General features: G+C 57.4%; 1 long non-coding RNA gene and 1 other non-coding gene across 2 annotated transcripts; both read left to right on the top strand.

The window, feature by feature from the left end:
• The first annotated feature begins 3,643 nt into the window (after window positions 1-3,643).
• On the top strand, window positions 3,644-3,788 carry MIR9042 (microRNA mir-9042). The gene has a single exon (NR_128057.1). It is a non-coding gene; the product is annotated as a microRNA mir-9042 (primary transcript).
• Window positions 3,789-19,318: 15,530 nt separating this feature from the next.
• LOC138920704 (uncharacterized) lies at window positions 19,319-22,023 on the top strand. The gene is made up of 3 exons (XR_011432361.1): window positions 19,319-20,922; window positions 21,074-21,133; window positions 21,440-22,023. It is a non-coding gene; the product is annotated as an uncharacterized lncRNA (long non-coding RNA).
• The last annotated feature ends 1,631 nt before the right edge of the window (window positions 22,024-23,654 follow it).

Raw genomic sequence — 23,654 nt, 5'->3', positions numbered from 1 at the left:
GTGTGTGCATGTGAGGGGGGGCAGGAATAATCACCTCCTATTCTCAGCTTTTTTAGGCTACAATGCAGAGTGCCCCTGAGCTTCTGAGTGTGTACGGCCAGCGCAGGGGCGGGAATGGGGCCGGGACTGCAGCTGCAGAAGGGAGGTTGTAGCCAAGCACCCCGGCCGGCGCCCCCTTTGTCTCTCTGTGCTCTGTAGGGAGAGGGCGGCGACTATAATCACGTTCATTTACGCGGTTCTTTACCTTTATAATATCCTTTCTCATCCGCACCTTGCTTCATCTTTGAAACAGCCCTGGGGGAGGAGAATTGCCAATGTCCCCAGTTCAGAGCTGCAGAAGCTTCAGGAGGACAGGCCATTCCCCAGGGACCTGGCTTGGAACCTGCCTGACCCTCCTCCCCCAGCCCCCAGGACAGACTGACCTTGAGCCCAGGGGCCAGCAAGCCCACGGCTCGGGCGTCTCGTGGGAAGGGGCCAGGAAGGCGCCAGCCTGGAGTCCGGCCGGGCGGCATTGGGACCAGGCTTTGTAGCCAAACTTCAGTGTGCTCTTAAGAGGGAAAGCCCACCCTCCACCGGAGCCCCTGGCTTCTGCCCAGGAGAACTTCCTGGGGTGTGAGTGGCGTGTGAGCATCTGAGAGTGCCTGTGTCTAGGAGTATTTTAACTTTTTCTCCTTAAGTATTACAGGCTTGCTGTTGAAGAATTAGAAAGTAAAATATTATCTAAAAGAAAAAAATCACTTAGAATGTCATTGTCCCGTGTTTCGCTGATCGCCTTCCTGGCATTCACGTCGGCATCTGCGTTCTTTCATCGAGGGTGACCGTCTGGGAGTTACAGCCAGTTGCTTGTTCTGTGAACGCTCGGTGCCGGACATCCTTCCACAACCAGGACCACTGACACTGTGCCACCCGTGCTGGCGCCCAGGGCTCCCTTGGGTGGCCTCATTAACGCAGTCAGCTCCCTACACAGAGGAGTTTTTGGGTTTTCACCTTCAGAGACTGCTGAGATCGATGTCCTCCAGCCCTTGTTGAATTAGTCCTTCGGACCTACGTTCCAGAAGTGGGATTGCCCCGGCAAAGGATCCTCCAATTTTACTGTTTTGCTCCTGTTGCTAAGTTGCCTCCAGAGAGGCCCCCCACCCCTTGCCGGCTCCCAACAGACCTGAAAAGGAATGGCCCCTGGAGAACCCCAGGCGCCGTCCAGGACGGGCCCGCGGGGAGCCCAGCTGCCTTGCCGGGGGCCACGTGCCCTCTGTCTTTGAGACGTTCACTCATCTGTGGCCTCGGATGTGAAGTTCCCGCTGACAGAGCTTGCCCGGCAGGCACGAAAGCAACAAGGAGGTGATTACTTGGTACCGGAGAAAACCTGCAGGCTCCGCGGTGCTGGGCGCTTCTCTGCTCTCGGCGGCCAGTGGAATGACCCGGAGGCTTGTCAAGATTTCAGAAGAACCGGGTCTGACAGGGAGAGGATGGGACGGGACAGGATTGACACTCCGATAATCACCAGAAATGAGAATGTCTGTGTCTGTCTTCATGCCTCCGCAGAGTGGGACCAGCTATTTTTACGCATGGTGGCTTCGTGCTGCTGACCTGCGAGGTCTGGCCGAGAGTGGACAGCCTACCCGGAGCCCCCGGGTGGAGTCGGCTCCCCTGTAGAGGCTGCAAAGCCGGAATTCTTCTTCCAGGCTGTGAGCAGCCCTCCACGGTTTACGTACCATCCATCATACGGTGAATTCTCATTTTGCCCTTTCACTTAGCAAACAGAGAAGCAACACCCATCATGTTCCGGATGCTTCCCTCGTCCTCCTCCCCTTCTGGGAGACTAGAATCATTCCACATTTTCCCTGAGAAAACTAGAACTCAGATCTCTACACTCACAATGTGGGAACCCCCCCATGACCCCACACAGCCTCCTCGTGTAGTCACGGCTCCAAGAAGGGACCTGAGCCTGAAGAGGGGCTGCCTCCACCCCAGACCCGGGGTGGGGGTCTCTGACCCTCAGAAAGTTCCCAGAGGGCCACTGGCCAGGCCTCTGAGTCCTGCTCATCTCCCCCGGGGCGTGGGAACTCTGACCACACACCTGGTCCCCAGGGCAGTGGTAGCTGCCCTTCTGTGGCAGGTCCCCAAGACTGAGCCTCAGCCTCCCCAGGGCTCAGATCTGGGGTTGAGGGCAGGTGGGAGTGGGGAGTGGGTGGCGGGCGGTGGTGAAGGGAGTGGGACGCCCTCAGAACTGAAGAACTCGCCCCAAGGCGCTGAGCGACTGACAGCACATTTAGACCTAGACTTGTTTTGCCGTTTCTAGCTGCCGGCCAGGGTGGAGGGAGGCTGGCTCAGGACTCTCGCCTTGAGACAGACTTGCCTCCTGACCCGGGCTTGCTGCTTAAGATGGGGAGGCTGGGGCGTTGCAGGCAGGCCCTTCACAACTCCTATTTCTCTCCTCCTCAGAAACGCAAGCCCGGAACTTGCTCAGGCCCCTGACCTGGCTCCCACTGGAGGGCCAGAGATGCCTGGGAAACAGAGCAGAAGGAGCAGGAAGAAAAACAGGGTGTTGGTGGGAGCGTCCACCCAGGGCTGGACCTCACGCAGCACCACCTTCCCCCGAGAGGGAGCCCCAGGTGGAGGCCTGCCCACACCCGCGGGCGGGGCCGATTCAAGGCCAGCTTCACTCTGGCCTGGGAATTCTCCTCCCTGTGTCCCCTCCCCACTGGAGGCCCAGCCCGAACCCCCTCCGTAGTCCCTCACGGATCCGCCCACCTCTACTCCAGGCGCTGGTCCTGTGTCTGGGCCCGGGGCCCATGGGTCTCACTGGGACGGGGTGATCTGGTTGTTGTAAAGGAGGGGAGCGGTTCCTCTGCCCTCTTAGGACTGTAGCTGGGCCTAAACTAAACTGACAAAAGATCAACAGGAGAAGAGCAGACACATTCTATTTAGTGCGGCATCGGGCTGAGACAGACTCCGAAGCCCAGGTCAGGGCCCAGATGAGAAGAGGGCTCCGAGCAGCCTGCCTGGAGTCTGGGCAAGGAGCATCTTCTTGGACCCTTGGGTGGGGCCTGTTTGCAGTTCTCGGGAGCAAGCCCAGGCTGTGTAGGCCTGCAGTCACCTGCTTAAGATGTTCTCCCTGGTGGGGACCGAGGACTGCCTGGTCAGGGGCCTGACTGAGAGGGCAGCTGTCTCCTGAGCTCCCCTAGGTTCTGAGCGTGATTCCCCCTCCTGCCTGTGGACGTCGAAGGCGCCGTCTGCACCCGCGGGCAGGTGACGGGCAGCAGCACACTGTGTCCCAGTCTGGCACGCACGACGGATGCCATTTCCAGCTTCAGGGAGAGCCCCGGAATTCGCTTCCTTCCCCGCTGTTGTGTGGATTTTAGGTGATCAATGCCCAGATCCGGGAGGGAGCAGGATCGGGCTATTTCTTGGTAAATGTTTTCCTCCTGCACCGTCTATAAAACAGCACTCGACAGTTAGTCACTGCAGCCTCATAAAGGAAAACAATCAATCTTTGGTGAAGTGCTCACACCAGACCTCAAACATCAAACCATCTAATTCCAGATTAGATAAGGTTACAAGGCTTTGATGAAGCCGTTTGTTCAAAACTGAAGTCATTTCTGATTACTTGGAGAGCACGTTACATCAGTCCTGATCCGAGCGAGGTAAACGGCTCAGGTGGAGGTGCGTGGGCCATTGTCCACGTCTGAGCTCCATCACCAGAGGACGAGGTAGGACGGGACCTGTTTGTGCTCGTGGGTCCAGAGTGCAATGTGTCTGTGCAACCAGCTCCCTCACTGAGGTCTGGGGCGGGGTGGCATCCTGGATGGCAGAGCTGGAAGGGAGGACACTCAGAGGCCACCCAGCTCGGCTGCCCGTCTCACAGATGGGAAAACTGGACCCAGAAGGGCCGAGCTCTCGCAGCGCATTAAGGCGGGACCCGGCTCTTTACTAAACTGGTGAGGGGTGTTCCAGGCCACAGAACAAGAGTGGGGCAAAGCTCTCCCAAGACATTCATTCCTCGTTACTCAGCAGACACTTGTTGAGTGCCTGCGATGTGCCCGGCAGGTCGGAATCAGCTGGACAGATCTGGAGGAACGGAAGCTCAGGGTCCTCTGATTGCCCCAGCCGCCCGTTGTGGCCTTGGAAGCCCCGAGTCAGCACCAGCCCCAGGACAGCTGCTGGGGCGGCCCGTCAGAGCCGGGAGCTGGACCGGCCACCCTTCACCACTGCCCGTTACTGGTTGAATGTCAAAGGTGGGCGTGGACTTTCAAGCAGCCAGCTTGGGCCTTGGGGCCTCCATGACCACCTCTGTGCTCCCCAGACTTCCTCCAGATGCCACACATGGTACACACTTCCCATCTCCTCCTGTTAAGGGCACTTCGTTTTTCTTTCCACTTTTGGCTGTAATGAGTAAACTTGTGATGAGCACTCACGTCCAGGCCTTGGGCGGACGTCAATTTGCTTCTCCCGGGTGGACACCCAGGAAGAGGACTACTGGGTCATATGGTAACTCTTTGTTTAACTTGATGAGAAACTGTCAACAGTTTCCCAAAGTGTTTGTGTGGATTATACGCCCACGGTCAGTGTACGAGAGTTCCGCTTGCCTCCCAAGCACAATTAGTGTGGACGGGCTTCAATTTCTGCTGTTCCAGTGGGTGTGGTCTGGCACCTGTTGGCGCAGTCCTCACTCAGCAGGAGCTGGGGACCTGTGTGCGCGGGCATGTGTATGCCTGTGTGTGTAAATACCCGCATGTGTGCGCCTGGGGACGTGGATGTGGCAGGTGGACAGGCCCCTGCTGTTCTGCCTCATCCGTCTACCCGTTTCAGCCCAGGGGCACCGCAGGCTCTCATCTCACATGCGGCTCCTTCAGCCGGCACTGCTCTGTGTGTGTGAGGCATCGTGGCCAATGGGGAGGCAGCCGGCGCTTGGGGCGGGGGGCTTCTCCCAGGACCTAGCAGAAGCTCCCCAGCAGCGCCTCCAGCTCTAGACGGAGGGCACCCTGGGAGGCCGATTTCTCCATCCACACCCCGGCCTGAGCACCGCTCAAGCTGTTCTGGCCTAAATGAGCCCCCTGGGCGGGCAAAGACAAGGGCCTCTGGCTGGCTGGACAACTGCCAGGGAGCCTCATTAACTTGTCATTGTGTCAGAGGGCAGGGTCCCTCTGCTTTGGAAAACGGCGGTAGGGTGCTGGATTGGCATCTGAGGACCTGGACCCACGTTCTGACCTCTCGACTCGCCCACAATCCCAGGGCGGCCGTGGCAAGCGTCTGAGCTTCGATTTGCTCTTCTCTAAAATGGGAATACCGAGTCCTTCCCCGCATCCCTCACGGGACTGGAGATGCACATGGCGTGGCTGTTCTGAGGCACGGGTCGTCTGCGCTGCTAGAACGAGTCGTTTCACCCAGCGCCGCCGCGGTGTGGTCTGTGCGCGGGACCCAGGGCAGGAGCTGGCTGGCGAGCGCGCACGATGAAAAAGCTACCCCAGACTGAGAAACTCAGGCGGGATTTGCCAGGAGAACTTTGTCGAATCCAATAGAAAACACTGGAGCTTATAATTTCTGGATTTTTTTAAAGTTATTTTTTTCTTCATTTTACTAGTATTGATCCACGTGGATTGGAAAAAACTACCAACAATTAGTCTTTGACACAGAGGGTTTGGGAAGATTCAAAGTACAAAGAATAGACTTTTCTTTCCAAAAAGCAGTTAGGGAGCAGCTGTCTAAGGGGGGTTGTGGGAGCGTGGGCGCTGGGGGGGACGTGGGTGTGTCCTCTCCCGACAGCAACTGGATGAACACGTGTCAAGAGCCCTGCAGAAGTGGGCATCCTTCGACCCAGTCATCTGAGATGAGGTCAAAGACGTGACCGCCAGGACGTCCACTGGGCAGCGTCTGAAATAGTGCAAAACCTGGAGAGAGCATCGACACCCGGCATGAGGGAGGGTTGACATGCGCGGCTTGCCTGCACAGTGGAGCATCAGGTAGCCACCCAAAACGTTGGAAAAATAAGATTGCAGAAGAGAATGAATGAGGAAAAAAATGTTCCTTCCTCCATCCATTTATTTAGCCGACGTTTACTGGTCACCTACGGGGTGCCAGAGAGGGGCCCAGGAAGAGGACTGTATCTATTAAAAAGAACAGCCTTCAGAACACTGTCGACCTGGTGCCACACTGATGGAAAGCTCCTCTGTGCACAGGAGGAAATGGAAAGGTGTGCACATGCGCATTGCCTGTCACTCACTCTGGGGGGCAGGACTGTAGGCATTTCTGTTTTTGGGGGCTTTCCAATATGTCCCATCATGCTCTATGATGAATATATATGGCTCACCAAATTAGATTTGGAAATAAATGCAATTTAGAAAGTTTCAATTTGCATATAAACAAGGGTGTGAGCAGGAAGCGCCTTGTCATCCATTCTCTCTCCGAGAGGAGACTCTCGCAGGGACCTGTTCTCAGCCTCCCCCACCTGCCCAGCCTGAGCCTGGAATGGAAGTCCCAGGGCACACGCCCTGCACCCTCCAGCACCGGTCCCAAGGCCCTAGGAGGCCTTTCCCAGTTTCCAGTTGTGCCAGTGTTCCAGCATCTTGGCTTGGCCCTGACCTTCCTGGCTCTCCTGGTCCCCACAGGCCCCCAGCCCTTCATTGGCCGAGGCAGCAGAGCCAATAACTCCACCTCCCTGCAGTGGCCATCGGATGGCCTGCCCTCCTGTCCTCCTGGGTCTCGGCTGCAGCCTCTGCGTGGTGTCAGCTCCAGTCCCCGCCCTTGGACACCTGGACCCCGCCCGGCAGCCCAGGATGGTTCTGACTGCTGAATACCCTGCCAGGATGTGGGGGACTCCGGTTGTGATGGGCTCACCTCCAAACTTCTTCCTGCTGATGAGGCCCCGAGGATAGTCCTGCCCAGCCTCTTGGCTATGCTGTCCTTGTCGCCCTGCTTGGCCGGGCTTCACGTCACTCAGGTCCGCACTGCAGGGGCCCCTGCTGCCTGCTTCTCCACCTGCCCCTTCTTCAGGTGGCTGAACTGTGCTGCAGAAGTCAGCTTGGACGCCGCCTCCTCCATGAAGCCTCTCTGGCATCCTCCTTCCCTGTCCCAGATGTAGTGAGGCGGCTGTTTCTTGTGTGCTCACACAATCCTCCCCAATTTCAGGGCTTGCCCCCCGCTGCAGGAGCCACCCGGGAGCTTCTCTGTGCTGCCAGGGATGGAAATTCCACGAGGCTCTGTGGGTCTCAGCCCCTAACTCTCAGCACCTGGCACACAGCCTGGTGGTCAGGGGGCTCTGAATGTTTCTGAGTAAATACTTCACCCACGTATGTGTATTCGCATGTAAACTTGCGTATATTGAATAGATAAATATTTCTATTTTGAATACGTCGGATGCACATATGCGATGGGCACAGGGAGACTCCATTGGCCCCAGGCCTCTGTGGGCAGGGTGGGCGTCCGTGTCAGCTCCTTCTTCTGTGCTGAAAGCCACAGAGGCCGCAGAGGAGCTGGCTTCGTGGGAAGCGCGCGGCACGGAAGCCTTCGTACCTCTCCTTGCCATTCCGCTCGTCCAACGCCAAACGTCGGGTGCTGCCTTTTGGCAACAAAACAGTCAAAACCAGACTTGGAATGCTGGATACTAAAGAGCCATAAACAAATCCTAAATAGCTTGTCTCCGCGAGTTTTAGAGCACTCCCTTCTCTCCCCCTCGACCCCATCGCCTGCATGTTGGGGAAAGCGAGGGAGGCAGCGCGTCCGGGGCTGCGCTGAATTTTCTTTATCCTTTCCTCGCCTCTAAAACTCAAGTGAATTTGCCAGATGCTGTTTCCATGGCAACTTCCTCTCCTCTCGCAGCCGACGCTGGAAAAGAGAGTTTTCAGCTTAATCTTCCTGGAAGTCTCCGGGCGCCGGAGTGCTGTTTAGGAGGAAGTGGGAGCCGCCCGGCGGAGCGGCCCTGCCCGAGCCTGCCGGGGCCGCCTTTGCGTCCAGGGTTTTAGGAAGTTATTATGGCCGTGGCTGTTTTTTTGCCTCCTGGAGTGAGCGGCCTCCTCTCAGCGTGGTGGTGGGGAGGCCGCCCTCCTGAGCCCTGGGGATGCGCCAGGAACCGGCTCCTCCCTCCACACCAGGACTGCAAGCCCATCCTCACAACCCCACGGGGCGGTGGATGTGGGGTGCCCCTCTTCCCTCCATTCTGTAGCTGAGCAAAGGAGGTCTCTCAGGGGCACGGGGACCATGAGGGCAAAGTTTGGCCGGAACCTAGCATATGAAACCGGAAGCCTCACCTTGATCTCCACGCAGACTGTCCCTGCCTCACATCACGGCCTCGCTCCCTGGAATCCGACCCTGCTGGGTGCACACTGCAGCCTCCGGGGAGGCCCAGAGCTGGGAGAGAGGAAGGGCAGCATCCCAGCGACACGCCCGGGGTGGGCACAACAACTCTTCCCGGGCCCCGCACACCTTCCCATGGGTGGGAGATGGAGCCCCCAGCTGGCCTTAGCGTGTGTCCATCCTGGCGCCACTGGAGTCCACCGTCAGTGAGCAGCTTCCTGAGTGAGCCTCCCCGGCCTGTCTGGGCAGGGTGGGCGCCTTGAAAGCATCGGAGGAGGGCTCGGTTAACGCGTGATGATGTCTAGAGCTGCGCCATCCAACACGGCCGCCTGGAGCCGTGAGTGTCTCCCCACGTCTAAATGAATCAAGACCCAACGCGACCAGAAATTTGCCTCCTCCGTCGCACCAGCAGCATTTCAAGGGCTCAGCAGGCACATGTGGCTGCCATGTTGGATGGCGAAGATCTAGAACATTCCTGTCAGTGCAGGAACTTCTGTTCAACAGCGCTAGTCTAGGTGGCTAAGTCTGGAAAGATCTGTTAGATGTTTAAGTCCCGCTCCACCAGACTTATTGAGAAGACGGAGTCCAGGAGGCTCAGTAGAGATGATGACTCTCGGAGCGGGTCTGGCTCTGCCCTGCCTTCAGCTGTGTGATCTCAGGCAAATCACTCTCTGAGAGACGTCTCTGAGTCTTGGCTTCCTCATCTGTAACATGGGACAAATAACAGTATCTACATCACACATTTGTGAGGATTCGTCTCCGTTAGTTCTGTCCAGAGTCAGCTCTCAAGAGTCATGAGTGGCCGCCGCCACCACCGTCATCTCCATCATCATGTTTTGGGACCGCAGGAGGGGAGGAAATAGTCAGTGCTTCCGGGTCCTGGCGGCCATCCTGGAGACAGATATTATTCTTCCCCTTCTGCAGATGAGGAAACGGAGGCTCAGAGAGGTCAAAGCACTTGCTCAAGGGCACACAGCCAGTCGTTGGCAAGCAGATGTTTGAGCCTGAGCCTGTCTGAATTCGAGGCTCACGTGGTCCAACCACACTGAGCAGAGCCAAGAGTGTAAGCCTGCATCTCGCTTCCGGCTGCCCTCCCCTGCTCCTCTTTTCTCTCATAACGGTCCTTTATGCACCTAAAGATGCCAATTCTCTCCCCTTCACGTGTCTCGGGGTAAACGAGGCCAGCACAGGTGGCTTCTCCTCATGGGTCCGACTCCCTCCTTTCTCATCCAAGGACACTGCCCAGACCCCAGGGACCCTCAGGTGGCCCAGTCTCTGCTCCCAGCAGCCTCGGGCCTCGGCCGTGCGACGCCCCGGGACTGCTCCAGCGCCCGTCAGACGGGTCGGTGCTTCCCGCGGGCGGAGACCTGGCGGGATTTCACGGGACGTCCCAACACGTCTCCTCAATGGGGATTTTGGCGTCTGTGTCTCTGGGGCCTAGTTCACTTTTTAAGCTGTCGAATTTGATCATCGGGGGAGGTGAGAGGTGCCGACGACCCTGGGAAGTTCTTGGCTCTGGAAATATTCTCTTCACATAAGACAGCTAATCTGCTGGGAGACAGAGCCCCCCAAATGGTCAGCCCAAGTGTGGCCCTGGAAGTGCCATTTCCATGGGCTGGAGAGGGATAGAGGGTGACACGTGTCACTCAAGGATGTAGGAGCGCCGGACAGGCTGGGAGGCTCAGGGCGCTGTCCTGCTGCAGAAACAGGGGGCCCTGCTCTGAGCGACTTGCCAGTCATTGGTTAGAAGGCCCCCAGGACGGCTCTGGCCCAAGGGAAGCAGCTGGGGCCACTGCTCTGGCTTTGTCACCGTGCTGTCTTTGTTGTTGGGATGTTCCCAGGCTGACACACTGCAGCTGCCTCAGTCGCTCACCAGCTGTCCTCTGCCTCGTCTCCCCACCTCTCTGAGCCTCAGTCTACTCGTGTGCAAAATGGATGTGATGACGGCAGGGACCTTGTGCATCGTGGTCAGGGTCACACGAGACAGTCCTCTGGGCTTGTCCCTCCACGCTTCCCTCCAGGCTCCCGTGGGCATCAGGACACATGCGCAGAACAAGGAGACAACGGTACTTTCTGTGCTGGGTGCACTTGAAGCAGGCTGGGTGGCGTCCCCTGCGCTGGTCACTTGAGGCCATTTTGGGGTGGATGAGGCTCCACCGTCAAGAGAGCTCCAGACTTCGGGCTAATTTCCCGTGAATCTTGAGTTCTTTGTGAAGATTCTTCCTCAGGCCGATAATTCGGTGTTATGCAACAACCGGGCTGGTGATGAGGATCTTGCAGACCCTGACATGGGGGTCAGCTGGGTAGTTCATGACGTGCGGTGCCCGTTGCTCCAGAGAGCTGCTGTTCCAGAAACAGGTTTCCAGAGCTGGTGCGTGGATTTGGTTTTACATGCAAAAGAGAAGAAAAGAAACAAGAAGGCAGGAGCTGGGGAGGATATGCGCTGACTGAACAAGGGCTTCAGCTGAGCGGGGAGGGGTCTGCAGAACGAAACAGGCGGCAGTGATGCAGAATTTGCAAGCTGAACGAAACCCCAGGGGTCTGGAGTAATCGGACGGACCCCAGGCATTCCGTTCGTCTGGGCGGATGACCCCTTAGCTGGTTCACACACCTGCAGGAAACGCAGGCCCTTCTCACCTGCCCCCTCCCCAGCCCCAGGTGACCCCTCTGCAGACTCTGAGTCTGTCGAAATGTCACTGCTGCAGAGAGCTCTCCCCATGCCCAGCATGTGGGGGGCTCCCGCCCCACTGTGACCCGCTATGACTCACCCGGCTATGACTGTTTGTCCCAGTGGACTGGCCTGGACTCGCTTGCTGGGTCCCCGGCCCGTGAAGGCAGGGGCCAGGCTGTCCTGTCCTGTCCCCGCCGTGCCCCTCCACGCCCATGGCAGGTGCTTCAGAAACGCTGCCGTGTGAACCTACGGTGAGGATTTACATCTATGAGGAAATTACACAGGGGAGCAGCAACATGTTGCTGAAATACGTGCAATAATTGTTTATCTTGTGATAAAAACAGTTTCTTACTATCTTGAAACGTGCTCTTCCATGAGCCCTGGACAAGAAATTTGGCGGGTTTTAAGCATTGAGTTTCAACCCTATTTTTGCCCTGGGTGACGGGTGACGTGGCTGTGGGAAAGCCTGTCACCCCAGGAATGTGAGATACAACCTGTAAGCCGACAGCACAACTGGAAACCTTCTCTGAAGTCAGCAGAGTAGCGAGAGCCTGTTTGCTTGATGGAAGCTTGTCACAGTGCCGCTCGGTGATGTGAGCAGCTTCCTGCGGAGTCGTCCGCGTGCCTGGCTGCGGGCGAGGAAGGACTGGCATCGGCACCGACTGTTCCTGCGCAGGAAACCTCGGTGCTCTTCTGTCCACAGAAGTGGGCTCTAGCCAGTGTAGACGGAGGGGTCACTGCCCTGGAGTCTGCGATTATTCCCCTGTTCTGAGTCTGAGCGGGAAGGCTGCCCTGGGGCTGCCGACAGGCTCAAGGATTGCCAAGCTCTGGCTTCACAATGGTTGTTTGTTTTCCTGTGAGATCGAATGGATCAAACCCACCAAACCCTAGACACCGTCTAGAACAGCCACATGGGTCCTGCCAGGCCCAGCTCCCCGGCCACGTTCACTGGGGTGAGGCCCCGCTGACCTCTGGGGCTGCATCTGGGCTCAGGCGGAGGTTTGGGGCCTGGAGGGTCAAGGCAGATGTGCTTGGGCACCCAGGGAGGGCGTGCCTGGTTCCCAGAGCTTTTTTTTTGGCCCTGTGTGGGACGAATCCCGCAATGACCAGGGCCTCGATGTGGAAGCAGGTTCCAAGCTCTGACGGTGACTCCTGGTCGATCCGGTTACAATGTCTCCCCACGAGGGTCTGCTTCTGGTGTTTCCTGCGGCTGCGATTTTAACGGAAGTGTCGTCAGGGAGGCGGGGAGAGAGGAGCTGCGCCACGGAAAGCAGAGGCTCAGAGTCAGAGAGAAGATGTCGAGCTGCCGGCTCTGAAGATGGAGGCTGGGGCCACGAGCCGAGGAATGCGGCCACTTCTAGACCTGGGAAAAGCTGGAGACAGATTCTCTCCTGGAGCCGCAGAGGGAGCAGGCCCGGCCCACACCTCGGTTCTAGCCCCCTGAGACCCATTTCAGGCTTGACCTCCAGAATCGCAAGATAGCTAAGGTGTGTGGTTTAAGCAGCAGGTCTTCAGTGACTTGCTGCTGCTATGACAGGAATCTGGTGCCAGGCGGCAGGAAGGCAGGGCCCTGGGGAGCAGTGGGCAGCGGGGCAGGAGGTGGGGCCAGCTGCGGCCTTGGGCTGGTTTACAGGGCTCTGGATGGTCACCAGATGTTTTTAGCAGCAAGTGACGTGTGCAGGTGGCAGTACAAATGAGCAGTTGTTGGAAACAATTGCCAAGAGGCAAGAATAAAAGCAGGGAGGCGAGGGGGCCCCGGGGTGCTTGGGGAGAGGCCGGCGGCCTGGACCAGGGGCCGCAGTGGGCTGGTGAGTAGATGTTTGTTTGTGGCTAGTTTTAAAGGCTGAGCTGAAGGGATGTTCCGAGCCTTTGACAGTGAGTCATGAGGGAGAGAGGCCTCCCGGCTCTTGGTCTGAGCAACTGAGCAAATTGCGCTGCTCGAGAGTGTGGGAGGATGGGGCAGGAGGGAAATTCGGGGTCCTGCTTCACCCCCGTTCCTCGAGGGACCTATTGGATCTCAGGTGGAGGTGTCCAGGAGGAGCCTGGGTGCCCGCATGAGGGGTGGAGCAGGTCCGGGCTGGGGGTGTGGACCGGGGAACCCTTAGCAAATAGATGGTGTTCCTCTGGTAGGAGCGGGCGGGTTTACCAAGGGAGCGGGTGGAGACGGGGAGGAGGGGATGGCTGCAGACAGAGCCTGGGGACTTCCACCGTTTCTGAGGTCAGGGAGGGAGGAAGAGCCAGCGAGGGCACTGAGGGGGGCCCCATGAGATAAGAGAGGCATCTGGAAGGTGGGGACAAATGCCTTCAGGACTCCTATACAGTGGTGACTTAAGTGCCCTCCGTAGAGAGCTGGGGCCGATGCCAGCAGGGCGCCAGGTGTCCCCTGCTAGCCATGTGGCAGGGAGCTGTGTCCCCCCCCCGGGTGGCACTCTGAGCCCGGTAAGCCAGTGGTTGTTGGCTTTCTGAGAAGCTCTGGAAGACGATCTGACCACATGTGCTGAGTGTTGGTGCAAAGAGAACAAGCCGGGGGTGTTCCCACCACAGCCTGGCCTGAGGGCTGACCCCGGGCTGAGGCCCTGTCTCTCGTCCAGCGCAGACACGGTTCACACCCTCCCGGTCCTAGGTGAGGAGCCGTGGCCCTGGGGGAGGCCTGTCCCCAGAGAGCATCTCACGGCCCCCTGCAGGACCGGTTTGATCTTCTGCCCCCATTTTGAAATCTTGTATTTTCCTGGCTGCATCCTTCGCTGCACTGCACATGTCTGAGGGCAGGGTCTGGTCCAGACAGACCACAGGCGGTTGACGGAGGATGAAGGAGCAGAGGCTGGAGATCCTTTGGCCCCTACCATGTGCTGGGCACTAATGGGCATTTCACAAGGATCGTGTCCCTTCATCCTCGGACGACCAGAGGATGAGCCCTGGTTATCATCCCCGCTTTGCACATGTGGACACCAAACAGAGAGAAAGGATGTCCTTTTATTGGCCAAGGTCAGACCCACGGCTGTCCTGTTGTTCCACGCCCTGGGTGCTGCTCTGCAGGGCCACCCTGCTCCCTAGCCAAGGGACGGTTTATGAAGCTGGAAATGAGAGGGAGGCAGAGCGGAGGTGCCATCCCTGGACAGAGAAAAAAGCATAAAGGTTGTTTTCCACTAGCGTTTGCTCCAACCAGGGCACCAGCCAACACGGACTCAGCACAGGCTGTGGGGAAGCCCAACGCCTAGCCCAAAACGGATGCTCCCAAATATGGAATACGCCATAAGACTGGGCTTCGAGGGAAAGCCCGCGTGCCTTCCATCCGTGTTTGCACGGACCACCCCTCAGTTACTGCAGGAAGGAGGATCCACTTGATGATGGCTCATGATCCTCCCCTCCGTGACCCTCCCCCTCGGCAGTTTGGGCTCAGAGACGAATCCAACACGTGCTCCAGCTGGACGGCAGCTCTGTCATCCCAGTCCCTGCCCCGCGCTGGGGTCACCAGTTGTCTATCTTCCCCCTCCACTCTTTGGATCAGGACCCATGGTTCTCCCATCTTAGGGTCCCAATGTCTGGGACTTGCTTGGCACCGAGTAGATGCTCATTCATTCGTCTATTCACTCACTAATTCAAGGGTCCATTGTGTGCCATGCACATCTGTGAAACGAGCAACTGAATGAACGGACGTGTGAATGCTGGAGAGACAAAGCCTGACTCAATTTTCCTCTCCACCCCCACCCATCTGGATAAGTCGGGGCCTCGGTTTCCCTTCTGTGGAACGAGGGTCCGGACTGATGAGTTCTGTGTTCCTTCCAGCGGTGCTATTCTGGGGTTGCCCAAAGCGCAGGAGAAAACGCACAAGTCAAACTGTCCCTGAGAGTTTTGGATTATGCTTCAGGCAGGTTGTCAGCCTCTCTGTGCCTAAGTTTCCCCCTCTGTAAATCGGATTCCTCTATCCGAGAAGACTGAACCAGACGTTGCTCCCAGGGGCCCAGAGTTGCTCTCAACCCCATCGCTCAGTCTCATGGCCGTTGTCAGAGCGACCCTTGGGGTTCAGACATTTCCCTGCCAGATGGCTCCTGTCATTGCCAGACAAACCTTCAGACGTCCTTCTCGGCCCCCCACAGCCCTTCCCCAGTCCTCGCTTCCTGAGAGCTCTTTGCTCCCAGCATCTCTTTAAATATTTACGCCGGCGTGATGCAGTGCCGGGCTCTGATGGCCTGGTCTGGCACTCAGACCACGGCAGCAGGCTTTCAAAGCTTAATTCTAATATTTGGTTGGAAGGAAATTGACCCAGAGAGAAAGCTGAAGCTTTTAAGGCATTAACATGTGGAGAGGAGCTTGGATAGACCCAGCGTGAATTTCACTTAAGGGAAAAGATGCTTGCTCCCCGAGCCTTCCGACCTGGGCGCTGTCCCCCGGCACCCCTGTGGAGGCAGAGGCGGGGCCAGTGGGCATGGCTCTTTTGCAGGCAAGTGCATTATGGGCCTGCAATTTTAGGACATGATAAATGAGCGCTCTCTCAGCCAAATGGATCCCTGAATCGGAGGAAGAGAGAGCAAGAGCCGGAGTCTGCACAGCAGCAATCCAGCGGGCCATTGACTGTCCAGGGCCCTTTGTGCATCTTCTCACTGAGACGCAGGCTGGTGAGGCAAGGGCGGGGCGTTCTGGACATGACTCTGCTGTGGGGGCCCAGGGGCCTACCCTTGGGAGCAGGAGATGGAGCTTTCTGCAGGCGAGAGCTTGGCTCTAAGAAAGGTTCCCTGCCCACCACCGTCTTCCAGGATATAAGGCATGAGTGGACTCACTGTGGCCAGCTCCCTGGAGTCAGGCTCTGGCTTAGGTGCCTGGACCACGCCCCGGCCCCGCCACTCACTAGGGACGTGCCTTAGGACAAATGGCATCCTCCTCCTGCCCTCAGTCTCCTTATCTGTGAACCAGGGCGTCGATGCCCGCCCTTCTGACCCTACTGCAGGGTGATGGGAGCCGGAACAGTTCAGAGGTCAAGGGTCGGGGCAGCTGTGGTGGTGCATCCTGGCTCTGCTCCTCTCGCCAGCCCTGGGACCCTAAGCTCGCTCGTTTTGTAGGTAAAGAGGGGTAATGAGAGTGGTTACTTTGTAACATGGCTGAAATCCAATGAGCCTCACGTGAAACATCTCGGGGCTGGCACAAAGAAAGCACTCTGAAATTACGACAACGATGTGCGTCCACGAGACAGTGCTCCAGGAAGTGCGGCTACGAAATGCTGCTGAGGATGACGGAGACGTGACTCCCCAGCCCTGCGCTTTCCAAACCTCGGATGGTGTTCACGTCCGGCAGCCACCTTCCATCACCAGCAAGGACGTGCCTGCTAATCTGGGATTGTTTAAGTAGGCTCTGGGTCCAGGCTGACCTTTGCTTAGCAAATAGCTTTTTAAGACATTGCAAACACGTGATGCCAGCAAATTTACCGAGATAATAGCAAAAATAGCTTAGAGAGCAGAACGTCCCGAGGAGCACTTAAGAATGTCCAGTTGAACCACAAATCACTTAGGTGCTCACTTCAATAGAATTCTTATCTGTTCATCAAGAATGTTCTGGAGCTGCATGGAATCCTTTGCACCCCATAAAGGAGAGCTAGTCAGGTGATGCGTTGCCAGACTGGTCCGTGAAACCAGACGCGCTCGCTCTTCAACAGAGCGGCACTTCCATGAACGCCCTCCCTTCCAAGTCTGAACACCGTGAAGTCCCTGCCGGCCCCTTCGTCCCGAGCCAGTGGCCCCGCTGAGCAGATGCCCTGGGGATGACACTGAGGAGCAGTCTGGCCAGCGCCATGGCAGCCCTGAGCGTGCGACGCCCCGGCCCCCTCTCCATATTAGCAGTGCCCCTCCTTCTGCCTGTTATTAATAAGACGGTTGGTTTGGCTTGTAAGTGGATTGTACAGCTAACTAATGTGTCTGTAGCTCAGAATTATTTATTGCCTGTGATTGCTCTGCCTGGCTTTTTAATACATAATTCATATTTTGGAGATCTTTTTTCTGAGCTCGGAGCCAGGAGGAACAAGGAAGCCTTGAGCCAAGGCCGTATGTGAGGGTCCCAACCCGGGTGGACGAGGCACCGGCTGGGGCTGTGGGCTGTCTCCTGCCCATGCTGGGCAGTGGTGCTGACTAGGGAGCCACGAGGGCCTGGGAGAACATTCTGGAGCCCAGTGCCCCTGGCTTGGAAGAGAGAGTCTGCGTCTCTAGGGCCGACCCTGTGCTTCCTCATCCCCGGGAAATCTCTGGGCTGTGGTCCAGGCTGGTCCCTCCGTGAGCAGGCAAGCCAGGCCTGCCAAGCAGTGTGGTTCTCGGCAGAGAGGAGGAAAAGCACAAGTCCTAGAACAGGAGAGACTGGGGGCAGATTCAAGAGCACTGCCAGCTCCTGGGGAGGAGATCGGGACACGACCCATCACCTCTGCTCGTTGGAGGTGCCCTTTGCTCTGGAGTAGCTCTGCCCAGGGCCGGCTTTACAGTGAGGCCTGGGCCGTGTGAATTCCAGCAGGTCTTACAATCCCATGATTATAAAGTAATCACTGTGGGCCAAAAATGCCTGAAAAGCAAATGCAACAAGAAAGGAGGCTTTGAACAAAATTGCTACCGAGAGATCAAGCAAAATCAGTTTGGAAGGTTTTCCAGAAGTGGGCATCGTGCAGCTTCCCCTGGATAATGAAGCAGCCGGGCCCCTGCTGGCCACCTCGGGTCCGGTCTGTAAATACGGACTGCTGTCGTTTGCATTTATTCTTGTAAAACCTCAGCCTCAGAAGGACAGCGGATGCCACATCAGCTCAGCGAGGATGTGAGCCCTAATATAAGGGATGAAAAGGGTGCCGTGCGAGGCCGTGAAGGATTGGGGTGAGCAGGGAGCAGAGTGCATGGAATACTAATGCCTGGCCGACGCTCACGGGCAGACACAGAGGCGGCACGGGGCCGCATCAAACTTCATCATGACGTCTTAATCTGAGCTCGTTTCCCTCCCATTGGCTGGATGAGCCAGGTGGCGGCCGGGCTCAGGAAAGGAGAGCAACCCTTTAAGGAAGAGTGTGCATGGGCTTGTGCATGTGGGAGCATGTATGTGTGTGTGTGTGCGCGCTGTATGTGTGTGCGACGTGTGCATGTGTGCACGACATGTGTGCACACAAGTATGCGTGCATTTGCATGTGTGTGCATGTGTGCACATGTGAGCATGCCCATGTGTGTGGGAGTACATGTCTGTGGTGTGTGTATGGTGGACGTGTGGAGGTAAGAGAATGGAAGACACTCCTACACTCCCAGGATGTGCCCAGGGTGTGCTCAGTCCCAGGGGACATGGAGAGGGTGCCACAGTCCACCAGACACCTGGATTGTTAGCCCTGGTTGGCCAGTTGCCTTCAGTTGTAGGTGGACTTTGGTTTCCACGCAGGAAACGTGCCCGGGAAGGGGATGCCTGGTGGAGTTGTAGAGACCCATCCATACCCACGTCTGAGGTTGGGGCTGCCGCCGAGGGTGCCTGAGTCTTGGGAGGGTCCTGCCTGGGATTCGTAAGACCATCCCTTTCCTGGTCTGGAGCTGCCTTCCGCCTCTGCACTGCTGACACTGGGTCCAGTGTCTGTTGTGGCCCTGTCGCGGGCACTGCAGGATGCTTACAGTAGGCCTGTCTGTCCCACTGGACCTCAGGAGCGCCCTCCTCCAGTCATTACGACCCAACATGCCTCCAGCCATTGCCCTGTGTCCTCTGGGGCTAGAATCCGCCCAGGCTGAAGTCCACTGCTCTGAACATTCTCCCTGTCCAGCTTCAGGCTGCAGGCCCTGGGTGCTAGTGGGGTCTGTCTTTAATTGGACAGGGACATACAAGCCTTGGGGGGCCCTGCTCTGTGCTGGGGGGGGGTCACCTTTGGCGCTCTGGGTAATCTGAGAGCTGGCCAGGCCAAGGTCCTGCCTTTGGGGCTCAGGAATGTGGGGGGAAAAGGTTGCCCCTCCACCCCATTCATTGTCTGGATGCCGACACTCTCGCTCCTCATTCCCAGAAGCCAGTTTTTGTCCCAATTCTATGTGTCCTTGGGGTCAGCTCAGCCAGCCCTGCCCTCTGACCAGCTCTAAGCCTGGGGTCCCAGGGGTCCATTGGTCATTACTCTGAGCCCCTCTCAAGGCTCCATTGCTTTCTATTTGGGTCCTCTGCTCCCATGGGGAGGTTGCCCCTTTTGGGGCTGGTGACGGTGGGCCACATGGAAGCTGTCACCAGGATTTCTCTGGTCCAGTCACCTACCTGCTTTTACAGAACCCCAAGTCCTCTTGACAGGCACCCCCCTGGTGTTTCCTGGAGTCTCGGGGGTCCCTAGTGGCCCGTGGTGAGTCCTCCTGGTCACTACCCCCTGCCCTGGCCTCTTCGGGCACCTGCCTGAGCCCCAGGAAGCCCCTTTTGCTGCCCAGACCTGCACCTCCCGTCTCAGGGGTGACAGAGCTGACACCTCTGGATGAAGCAGGGACTCACGCAGAGCCTGCCTTCACCTGGGCGGGGAGAGCCTGGGGGTGGCCAGTGGCCACCGGCCAGGCCCTGTAGGAAAATTCCAAGGGCAGTGGGAGGAATCCTGGCTGCGATTGGCCCTTATGGGGAGGGGAATGCATCCATGAGTGGGCCCTGTGGCCCCAGGCTGAGCCAGCTCAGGGCTCGACCTCGTGGTTTAGACGGTCTCAGTGAGCATGTCCCGACTGAGTTGATTCAAAGCAAAGAATCAGACAAGAAGAAGACAGATCACCGGCATGGCACGGCGTGGGGAAGGATTCGGCGTGAGAGAGCCCCTGTTGCCGTCGGGGTTGGAGGTCACTCAGGGTTCAGTTGTCCCTGTGGCTGTGTGGTCAGGATGCCAGGGCCAGCTCCCGCTGGGCCGACAAGAGCGTGGCTCCCCTTGGGCACCCTGAGAAATCTCCCTGGCCCCGCGGAGCTCTGTGGGGCTGGCCCCACGGCCACCTCCTTGGGCCACGGCTGCTGAGCCCCTGCACTCTCTGGGCTGCTCCGTGTCAGTTTAGGGAGGGCCGGGCTGCAATGCCAGGCAAGATGTTCACCCAGAGAAATGCAGGCTCCGAGGGCTTACAGTGTCTTTGGCACTAACCCCCCCAGCGCGGGGGAGCTGAGCAAAGATGTCAGTAGTTAATTCAGTAATTAAAAACAAACATTGCTTCGTTTGGAAAGACTTGGTCCTTGTCGGCTGCCAAGCCTGGATTGAGGCTTTGCCACCATCAGGGCACAGAGCAGGCTGTGCCAGTGGATGCTGGCTGGAAAATCGCCTCCCATGGAATATTTATTTCAGGGGGTGGCGTTTGGGCTCCTAACATGAGGAGGAAGAGAGACAGGGAGACCCAACAAGGCCCTTAGATGCTATTGTTTGTACTAAGTCATCTGTCGGTGCTGGACTCTCTGAGTCGGTGCTAATAGGATCCCAAAGGGATCTGAAACAAGAAAAGGGTCCCTGTGAGCCCCCTGTGCAGACGGCAGGCTGTGGCTCTGAGACGTCTTTCCTGGAGAAGTTAGGGCCCACAGTGACGCTCGGGGTGCAGCCCACCCGCTTGTAACTCAGGGCACAGATGCCCTGTCTGGTCATCCAGCTCTGACCCCGGCTCAGAAAGTCCCAAGGGGGTAATCAGAGGAACGGGGGCTGTGATCAGGCCATATACAGAAGAACCACGGGGCACTTACAATCCTCTCAGAACTGGCATGCTGTCACCCGAAGTCAGATCTGTTTTTCCTGAATTAGACCCGAGCCGTGATTATGCCTGGCTCCTGGCACGGTTGTCATCGCTGGCGCTTGTGCAGGCATCTCGCCAACTGTGTCTGATTAACCATTAGGGGCGTCCCGGAGGACCTGGTGGGCTGAGCCTGGAGGAAGCGTCTGCTCTGCGGGGGTGGCGGGCGGAAGGCAGGAATGGGGTCAGTCTTGATGCCGTGGAAATGGAGACCTCTCCCTACAGGAGGGCTGAGTAATCCGTGTGCTGCCTCCACAGGTGAGCACGTCTAAGGGGAGCCTTTGGAGATGTCGAGCATCTGGGGAGATCTGAAAGGGCCCCAGGCTTGGACCCCTCGGGCGAGCTCTGCGGCGTCCTTTCTGTGCTGCTCTTGACAGCTGATCTCTCTATTATAAATGCCATTTCGCAGAGTCGGGGGGCCCACAGCAGACAATGGATGGAACTGTGCTTGGAGAGCTGTGATGCTCAGGTAAAATGTCAGTCCCCGCATTTGCTGATGGCAAACCCCAGCGGGATGCTGTGGAAAAGGCGCCGACCACGCTGGGGGTCTGGATGCTGGTCCCCCTCCACCGTGAGGCCGGTGCACATGTGTGTGACTCGGGGCGCCTCAGCCTCTGTGTCCACCGAGTGGGTCCCTGTGGGTCCTGCGGCTCCCTGGGCGGGGCGTGAGGGCCAGGCGGGCGGTGGTGGGGGGTGATGGGGGCTGGGAGGGGAGGAGGGAGCCAAGGCTGCCTGAAGGCACTGTTGCTCCATTTGTGACTCTGCCTCTCTCAAGGTCACCGTCACCTTCGCACAGGGAAGCCGTCACTCAGACCATGCCCCACCCTGGCTGGGAGGAGTCCGGGTTTGCAACGAGCCAGTGAAACCCTCACTCTTCAGACGGTTACGTTGTTGGTAGGCAGGAGCCACTGAGACTGCGTGACGTTAAGTATTAAGTGATGCGGGGTCGGTGAGCTGAGGAGTCGAAAGAAAGATTTCTTGGACTCTCAAGATCTGGCAGAGGTGCTCTTTTTATTTAGAGAATAGTGTGGAATAGCATGGGGACAGGACCCATGGGCAGTCAGAGCTTCTGCTGCCCTGAGTTGAGGGTTAAGGCTAATTTTATAAGGCATGGGTACGTGACTTATTTTTACTGGAAAAAGAAAAGATGATGTAAAAAGTCATTAAATGATTTCAGTGCAGATGGGGTCTGGTTATTGTGCGGTCCTATAACTTTAGATACGAATCTGGCCATATAGATCGGCATGCAGGTGAGGATGCCCCGGGCTTCTCTCCCTGGGGCGGTCCTAATTCATACCATAAAAAAAATCCACCGGGTCATATAGTTTGGCATGTAGGCCAGGTCACCTTGGGCTTCTCTAGCTGGAGCAGCCTTAATCCACATCGTTAAGTTCTGACTACGAAGTGCTGTGCCAGGGTGGGGTGGGGATGGGACTGGCCGAGCGAAGGGAGCTGGGCTCCACGTGCTAAGGAGCAGCCCGGAGACCCAGCTGGAGGCTGAGCACCATAATTCAAGGCAGTCACTGCACCAGGGGGGTCTGGGCGAAATGCAGAGCGAGCTCCAGGGAGGGAGAGGGGATTCCAACCTGGGGAGGTTTCTAGGAGGAGGTGGCGCCGCTGGCAGATGGGCTTGGGAGATGCGCTAGGGAAGGAAGTCATTCTGGATGGAGGGAAGACTTGAACCTCTCCACGTGGTGATGGGAACGCGGGTGCACACAGGTCCTGCTCCTGCCCTCTCGGGCTGGACGACCCTGAAGTCCAGTTCTACGTGGTGGAGGACTCTTCCCCATCGTGTGCTTAATGTCTCGGCCTCACCGCGTGTCGGCCCCTGCTCTGTGGCACCCCAGGAACGCCTCCTTTCCAGACAGGTCTCTCCTGCGGCTCATGGGGTTGGGAGGTGTGTGCATGTGAGCACGCGTGTGCTTGTGCACGTTGGTGCGTGTGTGCATGTGTGTGTATGTATTGAAGGAAAGCCAGATCCTTGGAAAGCGGCTACAGCTCCGGCTGTGCATCCTCTTTACATTCCTGCGAGCCCTCACCAGCGCCTCCTGGACGCGGGAACGGGAGGGAGTGACGAGGAGAAGCCGTCTGGTGTTTGACAAGTGTCCTCAAGCTGAACTAGCGCCCCTTTCCTGTCAGTGAGGAGCTGAAACCCTCAGAACCGCCCACCAGCCTGGCATTGGTCAGGGCGAGGCTGGTCGCGGGGCCTCATGTCGTATCCGGTCCGTAACTGATTGGTGGGACATAGTCACTTAATGATTTAGCAGGTCTGTGAGTGTTTGAAAGCCAGAAAGGAGGCACCTGCTCCCAGAGCCCCATCGTCCCTGGTCCTCAGAGGACTTGAGGGGGACGGTCCGTCTCAGCAGCGGAGAATTGGACGAGAACCTTCCTGAGCACTGAGGGCAGAGGGCAGAGGTCAGAGGGGAGGCCTGGGGCATCGAATGATGTTTAATGTTTAATCATCGTTTGCCAGTGTCTATGCCACTTACTACTAATAACACGCCGACGACCCTCACCTGGTGTGATCATGGATTTTATGTGTCAATGTGATTGGGCCACAGGGGGCCCAGAAATCCAGTTAAACGTTACGCTGGGTGTGTCTGCAAGGGAGTCTCTGGATGAGGTTAACATTTGAATCGGTGGTCTGAGTGAAGCAGGTGCCCTCCCCAACGTGGGTGGGCCCCACCCAATCAGTTGAAGGTCTAAATAGAAGAAAAAGCTCAACCCTCCCGCCAGTCAGGGGCAACTTCTCCCTACCTGACTGCCTGACCGGGAACACGGGTCCTCTCATGCCTTTGGGCTTGAACTGAAATATCAGCGCTCCTGGGTCTCCCGCTGGCTGACGGCATCTCTTGGGTCTTCTCAGCCTCCATGAATCGTGTGAACCAATTCTTATTTATAATAAGTCTCTTTCTATATACACATATAACGTGCTATGGGCTCTGCTTCTCTGGAGAGCTCCGACTAAGACACATGTAAACACTGTTCTT

The sequence above is a fragment of the Equus caballus genome, chromosome 25 (assembly GCF_041296265.1).
Source record: "Equus caballus isolate H_3958 breed thoroughbred chromosome 25, TB-T2T, whole genome shotgun sequence".
Classification (NCBI taxonomy): domain Eukaryota; kingdom Metazoa; phylum Chordata; class Mammalia; order Perissodactyla; family Equidae; genus Equus; species Equus caballus.
The sequence above is the reverse complement of the archived record's forward strand: the minus strand, read 5'-3'. Positions and strand labels throughout refer to the sequence as shown.